The sequence below is a fragment of the Oryctolagus cuniculus genome, chromosome 10, assembly GCF_051225735.1.
Source record: "Oryctolagus cuniculus isolate XC-2025 breed Fujian yellow rabbit chromosome 10, ASM5122573v1, whole genome shotgun sequence".
Classification (NCBI taxonomy): domain Eukaryota; kingdom Metazoa; phylum Chordata; class Mammalia; order Lagomorpha; family Leporidae; genus Oryctolagus; species Oryctolagus cuniculus.
This window is the reverse complement of record NC_142876.1, coordinates 27,156,419-27,175,647: the sequence shown is the minus strand read 5'-3', so window position 1 is coordinate 27,175,647 and position 19,229 is coordinate 27,156,419. Positions and strand designations below refer to the sequence as shown.

At 46.1% G+C, this 19,229-nt stretch overlaps 1 long non-coding RNA gene across 7 annotated transcripts in view; it reads left to right on the top strand.

The window, feature by feature from the left end:
• Positions 1-19,229, top strand: part of LOC127492378 (uncharacterized) — a 169,628-nt gene that overhangs the window by 133,108 nt on the left and 17,291 nt on the right. For 5 of the 7 annotated variants that reach the window (XR_016214537.1, XR_016214538.1, XR_016214536.1 and 2 more), the window contains one exon: positions 9,744-9,939. The exons of the other annotated variants lie outside the window; for them this stretch is intronic. This is a non-coding gene — a long non-coding RNA (uncharacterized LOC127492378). Of the gene's footprint in view, positions 1-9,743; positions 9,940-19,229 lie in introns of those variants that run through there. 7 annotated transcript variants of the gene reach the window in all.

The window sequence follows — 19,229 nt, the reverse complement described above, 5'->3', positions numbered from 1 at the left end:
TGCTCTGCTCTGCTAGAACTGCCTGCAGGTGCTTACAAGCCCTATCAATCAGGCAAACTGAATCCAAGCCTTCTCCTTGCCGTATTGTGGGGAGACTTATTGATGTTAATTCGTGCCTGTCTTCGGTGACCTGCGGCGCATAAGCTGCTAGCCGCCCGCAGGTGCTTATCGTCTTACTAATCAGGCAGACCAAATCCAAGCTCTCTCATTGCCGTGTTGTGGGGAGGCCTTATTTTTCTCTATTTCTCTATCTCCGGGCATTCCTATTTCTCCCATTTTACTTCTATCTGCCAGCATTCCTATTTCTCTCATTTTACTTCTAAACTTCTGTTTCTCTTATCCCCGCGGCTTCCCGGCGCCCGCCCCGAGGCTGCTTCTCGGCGCTTCCCCGGCTCTGCGAGGCTTACCGGCTTCTATTCGCGCCCTGTGCGCTCTCCCCGTTCGTGCCCCGCGCGCTCTCTCTGCGCGCGGCAGCTTCCGCGAGTTACACAGCCCAGCTCACGTTTCCGCCACCGGCATTCAGTCCAAGTTCCCTGGGCTAACCTGGCGAATTCAACCTAGCTCACGTCTGCGCCTTTTGGTTTGCCTTCCCGTCTTTTACTCCCTGGGCTAATCTGACGGATTCCAACCTGGCGGCCCACGTCTCTGCCTCTGGTTCCAGATTTTCGCCTTTTGCTCCCTGGGCTGACTTGAAGAATTCCAAGATAGCTTACGTCTCCGCCTCGGCCTGCCCCCGCGGCTTCATCCTCCCTAACATTTTTCTCTACCCGGTATGTTTCCTAACTTTTCTTCCAACAATATTCCCCTCTCATTTCTCCTGGCTTCTCCCCACAGTCCGTATCCAAGTCTAAGTTTCTTCTAGGTTTCACTTTCGCTTTCAATCTCCTAGCTTCCCGGCCATAGTCCGCATCTGGTTTCACTTTCACTTTCAATCCTAGCTTTCAATCCTAACTTCTTTCCCACAGTCCGTATCTGAGTCTATGCCTAGGCTTTCAATAGCTTCTTCCGGCACCTTTTCTATCCGGCTTTTCCCTAGGCTCTTTGCTAGTCTCTCTCTCCGGTATTTTCCCACTTCTTCCCGTTTCTTCTCTCCTAAGTTTTCTATCCGAGTCACAGCACCATTATGTCGCTCCCCCTCTTCATGGAGGAACGACACTAAACCCTGCCTAGGCTTCATATCTGAGTCACGGCACCATTATGTCGCTCCCCCTCTTCATGGAGGAACGACACTAAACCCTGCCTAGGCTTCATATCCGAGTCACGGCACCATTATGTCGCTCCCCCTCTTCGTGGAGGAACGACACAGGACCCTGCACTGTTCTTTCGTCTGCTTGGCCCTTCCCGGGTTTGCTGCTGGTTCTTCCCGGGTTGGCTACCGACCCTTCCACCTCCGTGGAAGGGCGGTTCCCCCTAGCCACTTTCCCCACTTCCGCGGGGGAGCGGCACACCGCTGGCCAGCTCTTTCGGGGGCTGCACAGGTGTTCCTTCAGATAGATGTTCCTGGTGCATGTTGTCTCTCTCCTCCTTTATAGTCCTCTTCCACCAATCCCAACTCTGCTACTCACACGCTGAGTACGCTGCTCTCCTCCAATCAGGAGCAGGTCCTACAGTTTATTGGTTGAACTGGAGGCAGCTGTGTAGAGGCTGTTACTCCCTTCTCAGCGCCATATTGTGGGAGAGCAGATGCATAGAATAAGTCTTAATTCCAGTAACTTAGTCTAGTCCGAGTTGCTCCCAGTTGCTCCCCACACTTCATCTCCACATTCTAATATTGAAGCATTGCTGTGTTCTTTTGGGAGAGTCATATTGTCTTTCTTGTTCATTTTTCTTACATTTCTATGCTGATTTTCAGGCATTTGTGGAAACACTTGTTGCTTTTGTCCTCTGATGGCTTTTATCTTTGAAATATGCTGCTATGGCTTAGTGGAGTGTCTGGATATTCAGTGGTGTGTGTGGGATGTGGCCAGGGAGCTCCAGTCAGTGCTTGAGAGTGGTGCAAGAGGCCAGGGTGAAGCCCAAGTTGGGTGTGATATATCTCCAATGTCAGCGTGGTGGGAGGGAGTGATCACATCAGTTGGTATGATCATTGCCTCACCTCCTGCCTGCCAAGGCGATCCATGCCCAGGGTGAGCCCACAGTGGCTACACACCCCACCCACGCAGGTGCATGAATCACACAAAGGAATTTTGTGGTTCTCAGTGTCAGCACAGAACCATGTTCAATGACCTACTCCAAGCACTCAGGGAACTCTGAGTGAGTCCAGACACCCAGCTATGCTCCACTCCCTATCATACAGTCACAGAATTTCCACAGTTATGGCACGCAGAGCTCCTACAAGTCACAGGGAGCCAGGGATCCACTTTCAGTCCTGAGAGCCTGCTGCATCCATGGAGAGATCAGAAGCATTCCGCTTTGGCATTAGAGGACAGAGCGCCTCACAGCCTTAAGTGGGCTCCCTGGCCCTTGCCAACCCTCCTGGCCAGACTCAAAGTCACTAGGGATGCTGGATTTATCCTTCAGATAAAATCCCCGACTTGCATGCTCATATGCCCTGGCTGCCTGCCTTGTAAGATGAAACCTCCTCCCGTTTGCAGTTTGCAGGTGGAACCTTGGCGGGCTGGGGGGGGGGGGGAGATGTAAAGCAGGTGATGTGTTCTCTAAGCATGGGATTATGTGGGTGCCCTGTCCCCTGCTAGTACTCCAGGCTGGACTCAAAGTCGAGTGGTCTGCCAGGTTCTCCCTGGGGCAGTATCAGCCGTGACATGGGTGGCTGCAACTCCTTCCACTTCTCTCTAAGAAGCTGGCATGTCCTCCGACTGCCCGACTTTTCACCGCAGAGTGTGGCAAACTGGGGGAGCGGAGGAGGGGAAGGATACAAGACAGCTTCCCTGCCCCATGCCTGGCAGTTGCTCAGATCCTAGTCAGTTCCCCAGTCTGAGGGTAAAGGCAGTGGATGACTGTGGAACTCCCTCTCAGCCAAAACTCTGAGTGCTGGGGCACAGAGCCATTTCTTCCCCCCTTAACTTGGTAAGAAAGTGGCTCCGAGCTGGCAGCTGGCTGCAACACGTGGCTTGCTACAGCACTGTCTCTGTCTTCTCTCCTCTTGTCCCACAAGTCTTTGTTTCTTCACTTCTTTGCCAAAAATTCCCATCAGTCAGACCTCTGGAAATATGGTCCTCCAGTGTTGTTTTCATATCCCAGTGCGGCTGAAGTTAGTGTGGCTACACTCTGTTCAGCCATCCTGGAGGTCTACATTTCATTCTTACATTTCCTTTTTGTTACTTGCCAAAGCATTGTTAGAACAATTTATCAGTCAGTGTACCAGTTTTCTTGTAATTCAGTCATTACGCTCAACCCCAATTCTGTATGGTAGCTTATATTTTTAATACCTATAGTTTATAGTGTTGGTTGAAAAGGAAACTGGTCCAGTGGGTAATTGTCACCTGTTTTTTTCTGGAGAGCTTTGTCTGGTAGCCCATGTTTAAGATACCTTTGAACAGGGGATGTTCCCTGACTAATTAGAATTGGCTAAGGAAGAGGATGGACCTTTGGCAGGAAAAATCCCTAGTATGGAATATAGGTAGAAGGAGAACTTGTATCAGAGCTGTAGAAGGATATTAACTTTTTGTCTATAATAATAGGAAATATCTTTTCCCATTTGTCTTTAACTTCTTAATGCTAGTTAGCCCCACTGTTTTTCTCCTTTCTGGAACCCCAATGATGCAAATGTTACATCTTTTGTTGTAGTACCACAGGATCCTAAGGATCTCTTTGCTCATCATTTTTCAATTTATTTTCTTTTTGTGGTTTAGATCGGGTAACTTCTGGGTTTTATTTTCAAGTGCACTGTTTAGTTATCTCTGTTCTGCTGTTGAACTCATTCACTGAGCTTTTTTTTTCAGTTATTTTATACTTCATTCATAAATATTCCATTTTGTTTTTTGCATGTTCTGTTTTGTTGTTGTGACTTGCTATTTTTCTCTTAAAAAATTAAAAAATTAATTAAATTTATTTTAGATGGAGAGAGAGAGATCCCAGAGATCCCAGAGATCCCAGAGATCCCAGCTGCAGCTTCACTGCCCAAATGCTTGAAATGGCAATGGCTGGTCTGGGGTGGGAGCCAGGAGCGAGGAACTCATTCCAGGCCATGCACATCAGTGGCAGTAACCCAGTTATCTGAGTTATCGCTTCTTGCCTGTCATGGTGCACATTAGCAGGAAGCTGGAGTCCGGAGCAGAACCAGAACTTGAATGCAGGAACTGTGGCATGGGACAGATAGCCCAGGAACTGTGGCATGGGACAGATAGCCCAACCTGCGTCTCAATGGCTAGACAAAACACCTGCTCCAAGACTTGCTGTTTTTCATTGTTGCAAGCATAGTTGTAATTACTTGTGGGACCATTGTTATGATGACTTTAAAATTCCTGTCAAATAATTCCAACATTGTGTCATCATGATGTTTGTGTCTGTATTAGTTTTGTGGGGCAACAAATTACAACAGATTTAGCAACTTTAAAGAACAGAAATTTGTTCTCTCACCACCCTGGAGGCTGGAAATATGAAATCGAGTTGTCAGAAGGGCTGTGTTCACTCAAGAGTGTCTAGGAAAGAGTCTCCCCTTGCCTCTTCCAATTCCTGATGACTCCAGGTAGTCCCTGCCTCTGGCTGCGCAACACTAACCTCTGTCTCTGTCGTTACACGGCCTTCTCCCTTTTGTTCATGTTCTCTTCTGTCTTTTATAAGGAAGCTTACCATTGGGTTTAGGACCCACCTGGGTCATCCAGATTGATCCCATTATATCTGCAAAGACTCATTTGTCAAATAATTTGACATTCATGGGCCCAGAACTAGGACATGGTTGTATCTTTTTTATTTGGGGGCCGGTGTCATCATTCAACTTATAACAAAAGTATTGATTTTGTTGTAAAAGATTTATTTATTTGATACGCAGAATATGGGTGGGGGGAGAGATTGAGATGTTCTCTCTCTGGTTTTTTCCCAGCTGGGCCAGGCTGAGGTCAAGAGCCAAGCAGTAGCTTAATTCACTGTACCATAACACCTGCCCCTGATTTTCTCTTTCCATTCAAGTTGAGATCTTCCTTGTTCTTGATATGATGAATGAGTTGTGATTGAAACCTGGACATTTTGGGCGTTATGCTATGAGACTCTGTATTTCCATCTTCTGTTATAGCTCATTTTCTCTTCACTGCTCTGATCCTGCTGTAGCCAGGAGGGACAGAGGTACCTTGTTATTGTTCCCCACATGGTGCTCAGTGCATGTCAGCGAGACAACTCATTGCAGCATGGCTCTCTCTGTGAGGCCTGCTCTGACATGACCACAACACGGAGGGAAAGGAGGGCCCTATTTCCTCTGGGTGGAGGTGGCAGCCTAGGCTCTCCACCTAGCCTTGGCAGGCAGGAGTGGGGCCACAGATTTTTCTGTGGTATTTGACCAGAGTAGACTGGTTGTTTAAGTCTTTGTCCTGCAAGGCTGCTTTCCCCTGGCTGTTTGGCTAGAGAGACTGCCAGTTTCCACTGGATGGTTCTGTCTGCACCTGCTGGGCTTTCTGAGTTGCTGGCTTCCTCACTGTCCAGCCTGGGATTCAGGAGGCAAACAGAAAGCCCAGGGAACTCACCTGAGGTCTGGAGTCCCCAGGCAGCCTGCCTTCCTCTCTCCATCTTTGAGGGTCTTCTGTTTGTTTTTAATGTAACGTCCAGAGTTCATCACTGTACTTACTGAGAGGAGGGAGGAGATGGATGTCTATGTGATGTAGAGAAAAATTTACTTTTTTTTGGAGTCAGATCTTATTTATTTATTTGCTTTTGCAGTGATGCTTCTTGTCTGACAAATATTTACCTTTTTTTTTTTTTTTAGCACTTCTGTAGTTACCTTGTTTGTATTTAAATCTTCAAGCAGGTGTTTATCACATTGTGGCCTGTAGACCCTACGCACCACTGAACCAGCATCCATGGGAGTCTTTTATATTTTTTTTTCTACAAACTCTGCAGGTTATTAGAGATATGCCAGGATCTGAGATCCATTCAAAAAACCTTTAAACATAAATTTGAAGGCAGGCATTTCACCTACTTTCTCTCTGGTTAGTCTGCTGCCTTAAAACCATTTACTAAATTATTCTCTTTTCTTCACTGATCCTTATGGTAAAATATTAGATTTATAAATAAACAAATATTTGGGTCTGTTTCCCGACGTCTTATTCCTCTTCATTGATCTGTCTGACCATGCTGGCGCCAGTAACTTGCTCTTTAATTGCTACAATGCTAGTCTGTGTAGACTTCTGAATGTTGTTCTGCACCGGTCTCTAAAAGCCTCATAAGAAACCATTTGCCAGGAGAGAATTAGATGACTCATATGTGAAGATGCTTTGAAAATTGCAAAGCTCTCTGGCCTCTCAACCAACCCCTGACACCAGCACTTCCTAAAACACTGATCTCACCCTGTCCCTTCCTGACTCCAGAGACTCACTCACAGAGTGAAGCTCATTATCCTGGCATTCAAGGCCCTTCCTGCACAACCAGGTCTCCACCTGCCTTTTCTTTGCTCTCAGTAAAGTCCTCTTATTTAATCAGGTCTATTTACTGTTTTCTAGACCTAACTGGCCTGTTTCTTGCATTTGGTCTTGCTGTTCTGCCCTCCTTGAAATGCATCCCTTCAAATTGCTTTCCATCCACTGAGATCAAACTTCTTCCAGAAAGCTTTTTATTGGAATTTCTGGCTCTTCTGACCCCTCCTTGAACTCACAGCACTGACCTGACACTTAACATCCACTGACTTATGCCTGCTGTCTTATGGCACAATCGCTTTTGTTACTTATGCTTTCTGGAGTGGATCTATCACCTCCCTAGTGGTGCTGTCCCATCCTCATGCACAGTGGCTTTGCCGTCTTCCTCTTCCTAGGTTTTCCCCAGCCAAGCAGGATGTGCACAGGTGTCACTCACACAAGGTGTAGCTGCTGGCTGAATCAATAAAGGGTGATATTAGATCTTGACCGAAGCACAGGAATCATTTGTGTTTCACAAACTCATGCAGAAGATTGGCCATGCCTTTTCAGTTTTTCCCCCTTATAGATAACGCTTATGCGTTTTTATTGGGTGTAGTATAATGATTTGATATATATCCTAATGATCAGATAGAGCAATTCGCATTTCTATGTGTTGGGAATCATTGGACCTTCCTTTTCTGGTTATTTTGAAATAGAGCTTAGACTTTTGTAGATTGTTATCTAGTTATCATACTAGAACATAGAACACCAATCTACAAAAGTCTATGCAAGCGTATTTTGGTGTACCTTATATCTAACCTCTTTTTTAAAATATTTATTTTATTTATTTGAAAATCAGAGTCACACACAGGGTGGAGGGAGAGAGAGAGAGAGAGAGAGAGAGAGAGAGACAGACAGACAGACAGATCTTCCATCTCCTGGTTCACTCTCCAAATGGCCACAATGGCGAGGGGTGGGTCAGACTGAAACCAGGAGCCAGGAGCTTCCCCTTGTCTCCCACGTGGGTACAGGGGCTTAAGTACTTCGGCCTTCTGCCACTGTTTTCCCAGGCACATTAGCAGGGAGCTGGATCAGAAGTGGAACAGTCAGGACAAGATCTGGCACCCATATGGGATGCCAGCATTGTAAGTGGCAGCTTTCCCTGCTACACCAGAATGCCAGCACTATATATCTAACCTCTTTTTATTGCCCCTCCTGTCTTTCCTCATCTACATCTGTTTGTGTTCAGTTCAGAGCAAACTCACAGTTAAAGGCTGTGTTCTGAGACATCGCTGCTTTATGTTAATCAGCTAGACAAGATCTCATGGGGCACAGTTGTCCTGTTCAGCACATAGAATTCCAGCAATGTCTTCTTTAGATCCTTACAGAAATCTTCTGTGGCTTTAGCATGATCCCTGTCCGACAGCATAGAGGCCGACTTAGAGATGCTATTGTTGTCTGCCCTGCCCACAGTCCCCTCGGAGGGAATTTACCAGCCTAAGGCCCTGGATGCCCCAGCAGCCATCATTTTTTATCCCTTGATCCAATTCCTCCATGATCTCAGCTGATTGGACAGGAGGGTGGACAGTGATGAGCTCAGCCAATCAGGTGCATGCTCTGTGAGTGGGAATTAAGAAACACGGAAGAGAATTGCCAGGACATGGCGCTTACTTCTGAATGATCTGGCAGGCAGAGTCAGGGCCAGAGCAGCTGTGGTGGCAAAGGGTTGGCAGAACCCCGAGGAAGGGGAGAAAGAGGGAGAAGAAACCAGAGGGGGCAGAGAGTGCCGCTTCTCACCGGTGGCTGGCAAGGTGTCCGTTCCTGGAGCTGCACTGTTTCCAGAAATGCTCTCTAGCCAGCTCCCTTGAGTTCACCTCCACTCCCCAAAGATTAGTCTTCTCCATTTCCATCCCTCACTCCTCACAAGATCACTCGAGCTTAATAGTAAAGCCGACTTCCCTTGGCTGCGCGGTAGGAACATGTTGCTGCTTTCAACATAAGCCTGAAGAAAGCAGGTGGGAAGAGTGGGGAATGGCTACCAGCTGTTTTTCTGTCGTCTTCACTGTGGTATGAGTCATGTAAGTTAGAATATTGATGGATAAGCTTTTAAAAAATATTGCTCTCCACAAGATTTTAACCTTTTAAAGTTTTCATGCTAAATTTCGCACATACAGAACAGCAGAAAGTAGACTATAAACACCTGTCAATCAACTACTCAGATTTAATGATTAACATTTGCCCATATTTGCTTCATCTCTTTTTTGCTGATGAACCACTTTAAAGTGAATTACAAGTATTTTAGCCTATTTTCCCTACTTGCTTCAGCATGCATCTCCAAAAGAGGTGTTTTCCTGGAACCACGTGCCATTGTCATATATAACACAACTAACATTATTTTTAAAAAATTACCAATAAACTAACCATATTGAAATGGTCCCAATTTCCCTCAAAATGTCTTTTATGGATGTTTCTTTTCAAGCCAGGATATAAACAAAGATGATACTGTATTGGATTATTAATGTTATGTTTTTTAGATGTCTCAATCTAAAATATTATCTCTCTCTTTTTCATACTGAAGAAATTGGGCCAGATCTCCTATAGGGTGTCCTACTTCCTAGATATGTCTGATGGTTTTCCTATGGTGTTCTCTGTTTTGTTTCTGTCTTCCCTGTAATTCCTATGCAATATAAGTTCAGTTTGAAGCCTTGATTGGATGCAAGTCAAACATTTTGGTGTTAACACTTCATAGGAGGTGAGGCAGCACACTCCATACTGCATCATAGTGGAAGGTACTATTCTTCAGTTTTTGATACCTCAGTATTACTCTGTCCAAGATGGTAAAAGTGAGAGCTTTTCATGATAAAGAGAGAGATCCTTTTCTAAGTAGCAAATAAGCTCTGGGTGATACTATCCAGCTTTCCATGAGTTTTTCACCCAGTGATTTTAGTGCCCATTATTGATCCTTTCTATAATGGACACAGTTACTCACACACTTGTATTTTCTGACAATATAACAGGCTACAGAGTTTCTGAAAGACATGAAATCTCCTTTATTGGAGATTATTTGGCATTTGCTATTATTATGGAAATATGAGAGTACTTCAAAAAATTTGTGGAAACATGGAAATTAAAGATTTGGTACAGGGGCCAACACTGTGGTGTAGTGGGCTAAGCCTCTGCCTGTGGTGCTGGCATTCCATATGGGCTGCAGTTCATGTCCTGGCTGCTCCTCTTCTGATCCAGCTCTCTGCTATGGCCTGGGAAAACAGTAGAAGATGACCCAAGTGCTTGGACCCCTGCACCTGCATGGGAAACCCAGAAGAAGCTCCTGGCTCCTGGCTTTGGATCAGCCCAGCTCTGGCATTTGCAGTCATTCAGAGAGTGAGCCAGTGGATGGAAGACCTTTCTCTCTGTCTCTCCCTCTCTCTGTCTGTAACTTTAAAATAAATAAATAAAAAATTAAAAAAAATAAAGATTTGGTGCAACAAATTAAAACCCATGCAGTTTTTTCACAATATACATTTTCCATGAACTTTTTGGAGTGCCGTTGTACTTATTGTTATCTATGACAGCCTAACAAAGTGTCCTAAAATATGATGACTTCTAACAACAATTATTTGCTCCCTCCTGGTCTCTGCAGGTCAGGGTTATAGGAAGGGTGTAACTGGGTACTCCTAGCTTGGAGTTACTCACATGGTTTTTGTCAGATGGGACTAGAGCTGGAACATAGGAAGCTAGAGTATCTGGGGCTGGCAGACATTTCTCGGTCTTCATGTCCTGTCAGGCCATCTGTGACTAGTTTCTCTGCATGGCTGGTTTGGGTTTCTCATAACTGGAAGCCTCACTGGGGTAGGACTTCACATGGTGGCTGCTGTGGTCTGAATGTTTGTGTCCCCCTCCTCCCACTGCCCAGTTCATATGCTGATATCATAAATTCCAGGGTGATTGCTTTAGGATGTGAGGCTTTGGGAGGTGGTTAGGTCAGGAGGGTGGAGCCTTCATGATTGGGGTTAGTGCCCTATAAGAAGAGGCAGTGGGGGGCTCGCTCACTCTGGTCATCATGTGAAGACCCAAGGAAAAGGGGCCATTTATGAGCCAGAAAGTGGGTCCTTTACCCAACACTGAATCTGCGGCCCTGATCTTGGGCTTACCAGCATCCAGAATCACAAGTGAAACCTCTGCTGCTTATTCACCACCTTGTGAATGCTGTTTTCTTGTGGCATCCTGAAAAGACTTGGACAGTGGCTCCAAGTTCTTGCATGTTTCCATTGAGCAGGTGGAAAGAGACGCAACCTGTGGGACCCAGCCAGGGAGGTCACCTGGCAATGCTGGCATGGTACCCCATTCATCAACCACACATGGGAGCTGCTCTGTGTAAATGAAAAAGGACATAGCTCCTCTTCCTTAATAGTCAATATTAAATTTTTAACTATTGTCAGACCCATTTTAAAACTGCCATATTAATCCATAAAGACTTGCATTTATGAATACTTACCCTTTTAAATAAAAAGGATTTGAGTAACTAATCAATGATAAAATAAATGGAGTCATTAAAAATAAGACTAAGGGGCAGGTGTTGGTCACAGTGGTTAAATCCCCTGCATCCCACCCCATTCTGTATTGGAATGTCTGGTTCAAGTTGCAACTCCTCTACTTATGCTCCAGCTTCCTGCTAATGCACACTCTGGGAGGCAATTGATGATGTCTCAAGTAGTTGGGTCCCTGTCCCTGACATGGGAGACACAGATTGAGATGTGGGCTCCTGGTTTTTGCCTGGTTTTAGCCCTGACTATTGTGAGCGTTTGCCTCTCAAATAAAATGAAAATAAATCAAGAATTAAAAATTTTAAAAAGACTGAAACAAAAAAAACAACAAAAAAAACCAAAGAAACACAAGTCTCAGGCACCCAGGCTGGTTCTGGCTCCTTCTGCTAAACACACACTCACTTTCTGGCAGTGAAGGTAAAGCAGGAAGGACCCTGGTACCCACAGCTTGGGTTCTGGGGTAGAAGGAAGGTTTGTGAGTTTATACAGAGAGTCATTTTTCTCCATGATGCTGATTTTAGGAAGACTTTATTGAATGGATCTTTTCACCAAGGCCATTGAGAAACTGAGTATTACATGCCCAGCTTTGGTTGTTCCAAAGATAGAGTCATCTATAGGTGAACATTTTTGCTTTCATTTCTCTGTGAAAAGACCTATGAATGCCAGTGCCAGCTTTTGACTCATGTCTGTGGGGCCACTGAGGTTTAATGTGGGTATGCGGCCTTCTGAAGGTCTAATCCTTGACCTAATAGAGTCTGGCCTAGGGGACCAGGGGACCCACCACCATGACTTTTCAACCCCATCTGCATATTAGGATCATAGAGATGGGGATGTCCTTAAAAACCCTCATACTCAGACTATTCCTCACTCTCAATACAATTGCAGGAATCGGCGGTCAGGTGGGGTGGGAGGAAATGCTACTTCTAGCCCCAAATTAGTTTTGCAAAGGCTTCCTATGTGATTCCAATATGTAGTCAGGGCTTTAGAGCAGACCTCACTAAACTTTTTCTGAGGAGGACCACAGAGTAAACATTCTTGGTTTTGACCACCTGCTGCTGTCACAATTATTCACCCCTGCCTTTGCAGGGGAGAGAAACAATCATAGACAATATATTGATTAATAGGCAAGGCTATTTGCTGATAAAACTTTTTTTTTTTTTTTTTTTTTTAGTATTTGTTTTAATGGATACTGGCCTTGCTTTTATTTTTTTCCCCAGAAATCTTTTATTTAAGGTATACAAACTTCATGCATTTCATAAATACAGCATCAGGAAACACAGTGATAGTGAGTTTTCTCAGCATACCCACCCTCCCACCCCACTCCCACTAAGATCTATTTTCAATTAACTTTAAACACAGAAAATTAACTCCAGAATACATACATAGAAGATTAACTCCATAATAAATACTGGTTTCAACAAACTGATTTCAAAAAAATAGTATGGAAATAAAACTATTCCTCAACAGCTTTTTGATTTCTTCTATGACCCACTGTTCATTCAGGAGCGTGTTGTTCAGTCTCCATGTGTTTGGAAATTCTCCATGTGTTCTAGAGATTCTTGAGTTGTTGATCTCCAGCTTCATTCCACTGTGCTCAGAGAAGATGCATGGAATTATTTTGATTCCTTTGACTTTGCTGACACTTGCTTTATGGCCTGGCCTATGGTCTATCCTAGAGAAAATTCCATGCACTGGTGAGAAGAACATGTATTCTGCAACTGTGGGATGAAAAGTTCTGTAGATATCCATTAGGTTCTTTCGGGTCTATAGTGTCAATAACTGTTGTTTCCTTGCTGATTTTCTGTCTAGTTGATCTGTTCTTTGCTAAAGTAGGGTATTGAAGTCCCTCAGTACTACTGTATGGGAGTCTATGTCTCTCTTTGGATCCATCAACATTTCTTTTAGATAGCTAGGTACCCTGTTATTAGGTGGGTATATATTTATTATAGTCACATCTTCCTGTTGAATTGATCCCTTGGTCATTGCACGGTATCCTTGTCTCTTTTAACAGTTTTTGTGTTAAAGTCTATTTTGTCTGATATTAGGATGGCTACACTAGCTCTTTTTTTTGGTTTCTGTTAGTATGCAATATCCTTTTCCAACCTTCACTTTCAGTCTGCCTGCATCTTTGTTGGTGAGATGTGTTTATTGTAGGCAGCAAATAGATTTTTTTTCCATTCAGCCAGTCTGTATCTTTTTTTTTTTTTTGACAGGCAGAGTTAGATAGTGAGAGAGAGACAGAGAGAAAGGTCTTCCTTCCGTTGGTTCACCCCCCAAATGGCCGCCACGATCGGCACGCTGCGCCTATCCGAAACCAAGAGCCAGGTGCTTCTCCTGGTCTCCCATGCAGGTGCAGGGCCCAAGCACTTGGGCCATCCTCCACTGCACTCCTGGGCCACAGCAGAGAACTGGACTGGAAGAGGAGCAACTGGGACAGAATCCGGCACCCCAGCTGGGACTAGAACCTGGGGTGCCAGTGCCGCAGACAGAGGATTAGTCAGGTGAGCTGTGGCATTGGCCAGTCTGTATCTTTTAACTGGGTAGTTAAGGCCATTTACATTCAACGTGACTATTGATAAGTAACAACTTGGCCCTGCTGTTTTTCCATAAACATTCCTATTGTTTACTTCCGATTTCCTTTGTACTTTTACTGGGAGATTTTCTGCCTTCACCTTCTTTCTATGTGCAGCACATCCTTAAGCATCTTTTGCAAGGCTGGATGGGTGGTGAAAAATTCTTTCAATTTCTGTTTGTTATGGAAGATCTTTATTTCATTTCCATTCACAAATGAGAACATTGCAGGGTAGAGTATTCTGGTTTGAAAGTTTTTTCTCTAAAGACTTGGAATACATTTCACCATTCTCTCCTAGTCTATAGGGTTTCTAATGAGAAGTCAGCTGTGAGATAATTGGAGATCCTTTGAAAGTAATCTGGCATTTGTTTTGTGCACATTTTAGAATATTTTCTTTATGTTTTACTGTAGAGAGTTTGACTGCAATGTGTCATGGTGAAGCTCTTTTCTGGTTATGTCTATTAGGAGTTCTATGTGCTTCTTGTGCTTGGATGTCCCTTTCTTTCTCCAAATTGGGGAAGTTTTCTGTATTTATTTCACTAGAAAGGCTCTCTAATCCATTCTCTCTTTCCACACCTTCAGGAACTCCTCCAAGACTCGTATGTCAGGTCATTTGGTAGTATCCTATAGATCTCCAACACTGTTTTTTAGTTTTCTAATTTCTTCTTCTTTTTTTTCTTGTTCTGACTGTAAAATTTCCAAATATTTATCTTCTAGTTCGGATATTCTTTCTTTTGCCTCACCAATTCTGTTGTTAAGACTTTCTACCATATTTATAATTTGTTCTATTAAATTATTCATTTCTAATATTTCATTTTAATTTCTCTTTAAAATATTAATTTCATGAAAAAAATTTCTTTCATGTCATATACAGATTTCTTTAGTTCAGGGTTTTTTCTGATTACTTCTAAGTAATCTTATGATCAATTTTTTGAATTCCATTTCTGTCATTTCTTCAGTCTCTTCATTTTCACATTCTAGTATTGAAATGTTATAGTCCTTTGGGGGTATCATGTTGTCTTACTTATTATTGTTTCTTGAATTTCTGAGTTTATTTTTAGGCATTTGTGGAGATAGTTGGTTTCTTTGTTATCTATCTATCTATCTATCTATCTATTTATCTATCTTTCCCTGTGATGGCTTTTATATTTGGAGTATGCCTCTGTGGATTAGTAGAGTATCTGCTCTTTCAATGGACATCCTGATGTGTGTGCTGGGTACAGCTAGGGAGCTCTGTTGGTGCTCCAGGGTGAGAGGTGTGTCCAAGATGACTCCCAAAGTGTATGTGGTAAATCTCTCTCTCTGTCTCTCTCTCTGAGGAGAGGTTTGTTTAGCTCTGTTGGTGTAGTCTCTCACTCACCTCCTCTCCTCCAAGGAGACCAATGCCTGGGCGCTAGCCCCAGTGGGTATAATATTCATCCCTGCTGCCACAAGAACCACACAAAGGATCCATGCAATCCTTGGTGTGAGCATAGGCCCCACAGCAATGAGCCTCAACAGGGAATCAGGTCATCCTGAGTGTGCGGAGCCACCCACATTGATTGCCACACCCAGCCACACCCTGTGCCCTCACATGTAGCCACAGTGTTTTCACAACTCCAGCACACAAGGCTCCCACAGTCACGAGCACCCAGCCCCCTGTCAGTTCTCCCAGCTAGACTCAGGCATCTTCTCCTGGCTGGTAGCTGGAGGCATGGACAAAAGCATGTCCAAAATGGTGCCTGCCTGCTCTTGGCTAGTTATAGGACACCAGTGCCGGGTGGTCGGGGAGAAACATGCCCCCTTTTTTTTCCCTCTAGGTTGGCAGGTATGCCATCCCCCACAGGGCTCCAAGCCAGACTCACGCCAGGCTCTTCCCACAGCTTTTTCACCAGTGGATTGGGCTGCTGCAGTCTGGGCTCACATCACTCCAAAGCTGGTGCTGAGGCTCTCGGCTGCTGGGGTCCTGAGTTGTGTGTGTCCACACCCTCCATGTAGATCCAGAGTGTCCCTCTAATTTGTGTGGCATTTCCTCTGCAGTTTTCTCCCTAAGTCTTCCCTGAGATTGCGCTCTCTCCACATTTTTTAAACTATCTTCCTCTAGGCTAGAGCAGTAAGCTCCCTCCCTATTCCACCATCTTGGTGACTCTCCACTGATAAAACTTTATTTACAAAAACACTCAGCAGCTGGGTTTGCTTAATGCTCCTGACAAGAAGAGCCAGGTAGTTTGTAGTTCTCTTCAACAGTGTCGTCTGCATATGTAGAGCTTCAAATGAGCTGATGTGAAAGGAGATATATATATATATATATATATTTTTTTTTTTGACAGGCAGAGTGGACAGTGAGAGAGAGAGACAGAGAGAAAGGTCTTCCTTTTTGTGGGGAGCAATCCGGACTAGACTGAGTTACTGGAATTAAGACTTATTCTATGCATCTGCTCTCCCACAATATGGCGCTGGGAGAGAAGTAAACAGCTTCTGCACAGCTGCCTCCAGTTCAACCAATAAACTGTAGGACTTGCTCCTGATTGGAGGAGAGCAGCGTACTTGGCGTGTGGGCAGCCGAGTTGGGATTGGCAGAGGAGGACTATAAAGGAGGAGAGAGACGGCATGCACCAGGAACATCTAAGGGGAACATCTAGCTGAAGGAACACCTGTGCAGCCCCCCAGAGAACCGGCCGGTGGTGTGCTGCTCCCCTGCGGAAGTGGGGAATGTGGCCAGGGGGAACTGCCCTTCCACGGAGGTGGAAGGGATAGTAGCCAACCCGGGAAGAACCAGCAGCAAACCCGGGGAGGGCCGAGCAGACGAAAGAACAGTGCAGGGTCCTGTGTCGTTCCTCCACGAAGAGGGGGAGCGACATAATGGTGCCGTGACTCGGATAGGAAACCTAGGACGGATAGGAAACTTAGGAGGGAAGAAACGGGAAGAACTGGGAAAATACCGGAGAGAGAGACTAGCAAACAGCCTAGGGAAAAGCCGGACGAAAAGGGTGCCGGAAGAAGCTATTGAAAGCCTAGGCATAGACTCAGATACGGACTACGGGGGGAAGCTGGGAGAAATCTCTAAGGTCGAAAGCGAAAGTGAAAGCTAGAACAAACAGACTCAGACGCGGACTGTGGGGAGAGGCCAGGAGAAATGAGGGAGGAATATCGTTGGAGGAAAGTTTGGGGAAACATACCGGGTAGAGAAAAGTGTTAGGGAAATTGAAGCCGCGGGGGGCAGGCCGAGGCTGAAACGAAAGCCACTTTGGGATTCTCAAGTTAGCCCGGGAATAGGGGGCGAAAAGTTGAAACCAGAAGCTGAAACGTAAGCCAGATTGGGATCCGTCTGATTAGCCCGGGGAGCAAAGGACGGGAAGCCAAACCGTGGGGCGGAGACGTATGCTGGGTTGAATTCGCCAGGCTAGCCCGGGGAACTTAGATTGAATACTAGTGGCGGACACGTAAGCTACGCTGTGTGACTCGCGGAGGCTGCCGCGCGCAGACAGAGCGTGCGGGGCTCAAGTACATAGGGAACGCGGGGCTAGCACGGAGACCGCGGAGTGTGCGCGCAAAGCCAAGCCGCGCAGAGCCGCGAAGCCTCGCAGATGAGAGAGGCGCGGGCTGAAGCGGCTCAGAGCCGGAAAGCTGCCGAGAAGCAGCCTCGGGGCGGGCGCAGCCGGGAAGCCGCGGGGATAAGAATGAGAGCGGGAAGCTGCGGGGATAAGAGAAACAGAAGTTTAGAAGTAGAATGAGAGAAATAGGAATGCTGGAAGATAGAAGTGGAGTGGGAGAAATAGGAATGCCCAGAGATAGAGAAATAGAGAAATAGAGAGGCCTCCCTACAACACTGCAATGTGAGAGCTTGGATTCGGTCTGCCTGATTAGGGAAGTGGTGAGCACCTGCGGCGGCTAGCAGCTTATGCGCCGCAGGTCACCGAACACAGGCACGCATCAGCGCCTAAAAACCTCCTCACAATATGGCGAAGAGAGGACCCGGATTCGGTTTGCCTGATTTGATAGGACTTGTAAGAACCTGTGGCAACTCTAGCAAGCAGAGCAGAGTGTGTGCCGCGGGGCACCGAAGACAGGCGCGTATCAACGCCAAAAAATAAAAAGAAAGGGGGATCTTATGTCGCTCCCCCTCTTCGTGGAGGAACGACACAGGACCCTGCACTGTTCTTTCGTCTGCTCGGCCCTCCCCGGGTTTGCTGCTGGTTCTTCCCGGGTTGGCTACTATCCCTTCCACCTCCGTGGAAGGGCAGTTCCCCCTGGCCACATTCCCCACTTCCGCAGGGGAGCAGCACACCACTGGCCGGTTCTCTGGGGGGCTGCACAGGTGTTCCTTCAGCTAGATGTTCCCCTTAGATGTTCCTGGTGCATGCCGTCTCTCTCCTCCTTTATAGTCCTCCTCTGCCAATCCCAACTCGGCTGCCCACACGCCAAGTACGCTGCTCTCCTCCAATCAGGAGCAAGTCCTACAGTTTATTGGTTGAACTGGAGGCAGCTGTGCAGAAGCTGTTTACTTCTCTCCCAGCGCCATATTGTGGGAGAGCAGATGCATAGAATAAGTCTTAATTCCAGTAACTCAGTCTAGTCCGGATTGCTCCCCACACCTTTTGCCGTTGGTTCACCCTCCAATGGCTGCCACGGCTGGCGCGCTGTGGCTGGTGTACCACGCTGATCCGAAGGCAGGAGCCAGGTGCTTCTCCTGGTCTCCCGTGGGGTGCAGGGCCCAAGCACTTGGGCCATCCTCCACTGCACTCCCTGGCCACAGCAGAGAGCTGGCCCGGAAGAGGGGCAACCGGGACAGAATCCGGCTCCCCGACCGGGACTAGAACCCGGTGTGCCGGCGCCGCAAGGCAGAGGATTAGCCTAGTGAGCCGCGGTGTCGGCCGGAGATGTTTTTATGACTATTGTGCCATGCATGCATTTGGAGTAGAAATTTAAACGGTCACGTATTCTCTTGTTGCAAAGGAAAGGGGTTAATCCACAAGCTTATGCATTTGTTTGCATAGGCACCTCCAGCTTCTGGTGTTCCTCCTCTATGGATTATCTGTCTTTTGTGGCTGGGAGTGGCTCTGGGGATTGTTCCCACCTCCATCCTTCTAGAACAGCTGTGCCTTGCAGACTGTTGCCAGGGCAAGGAGCAGGCAGGCAGGATCAGAACTCAGCCCTTAAGTATCTGTTGAGTGCCCACGTGTTCTCTGCTTCCCTCTTCTCTGCTTTCACCTCTGATTTCCAACCCCAAACACTAACAGGTCTACAGACTGGCTCCTCTGCCTCTCCAGAATCCTCCATGCTGTGGATCTGGGACCATGGAATGGCCTTGATTTGTTTCCTAATCATTGTAAATGATTTTAGGACAGCATAATGCCTTGTCCTGTATTCCCTGCCCTCACCCTCCAATAACTGTGTCACCTCTAACTGTCAGCAATACAATACTCCCTTCAGATCCAAGTCCAAGGGCTTTCTCTTCCTATAAAAGTCCTCTGACTTCTCTGCTTGTTGCAGCTGGACAATCTTCTCAGCCCCCAACCTCTTCTCAAACCCATGTCACTTGGGCTCAAAAGACCTTACCCTCTCTTGGCTCTGTTTGTAGGCCTCTCTCTAGTCTTTGAGAATCTTTTCAAAGGGAGACAGCACAGCACATTG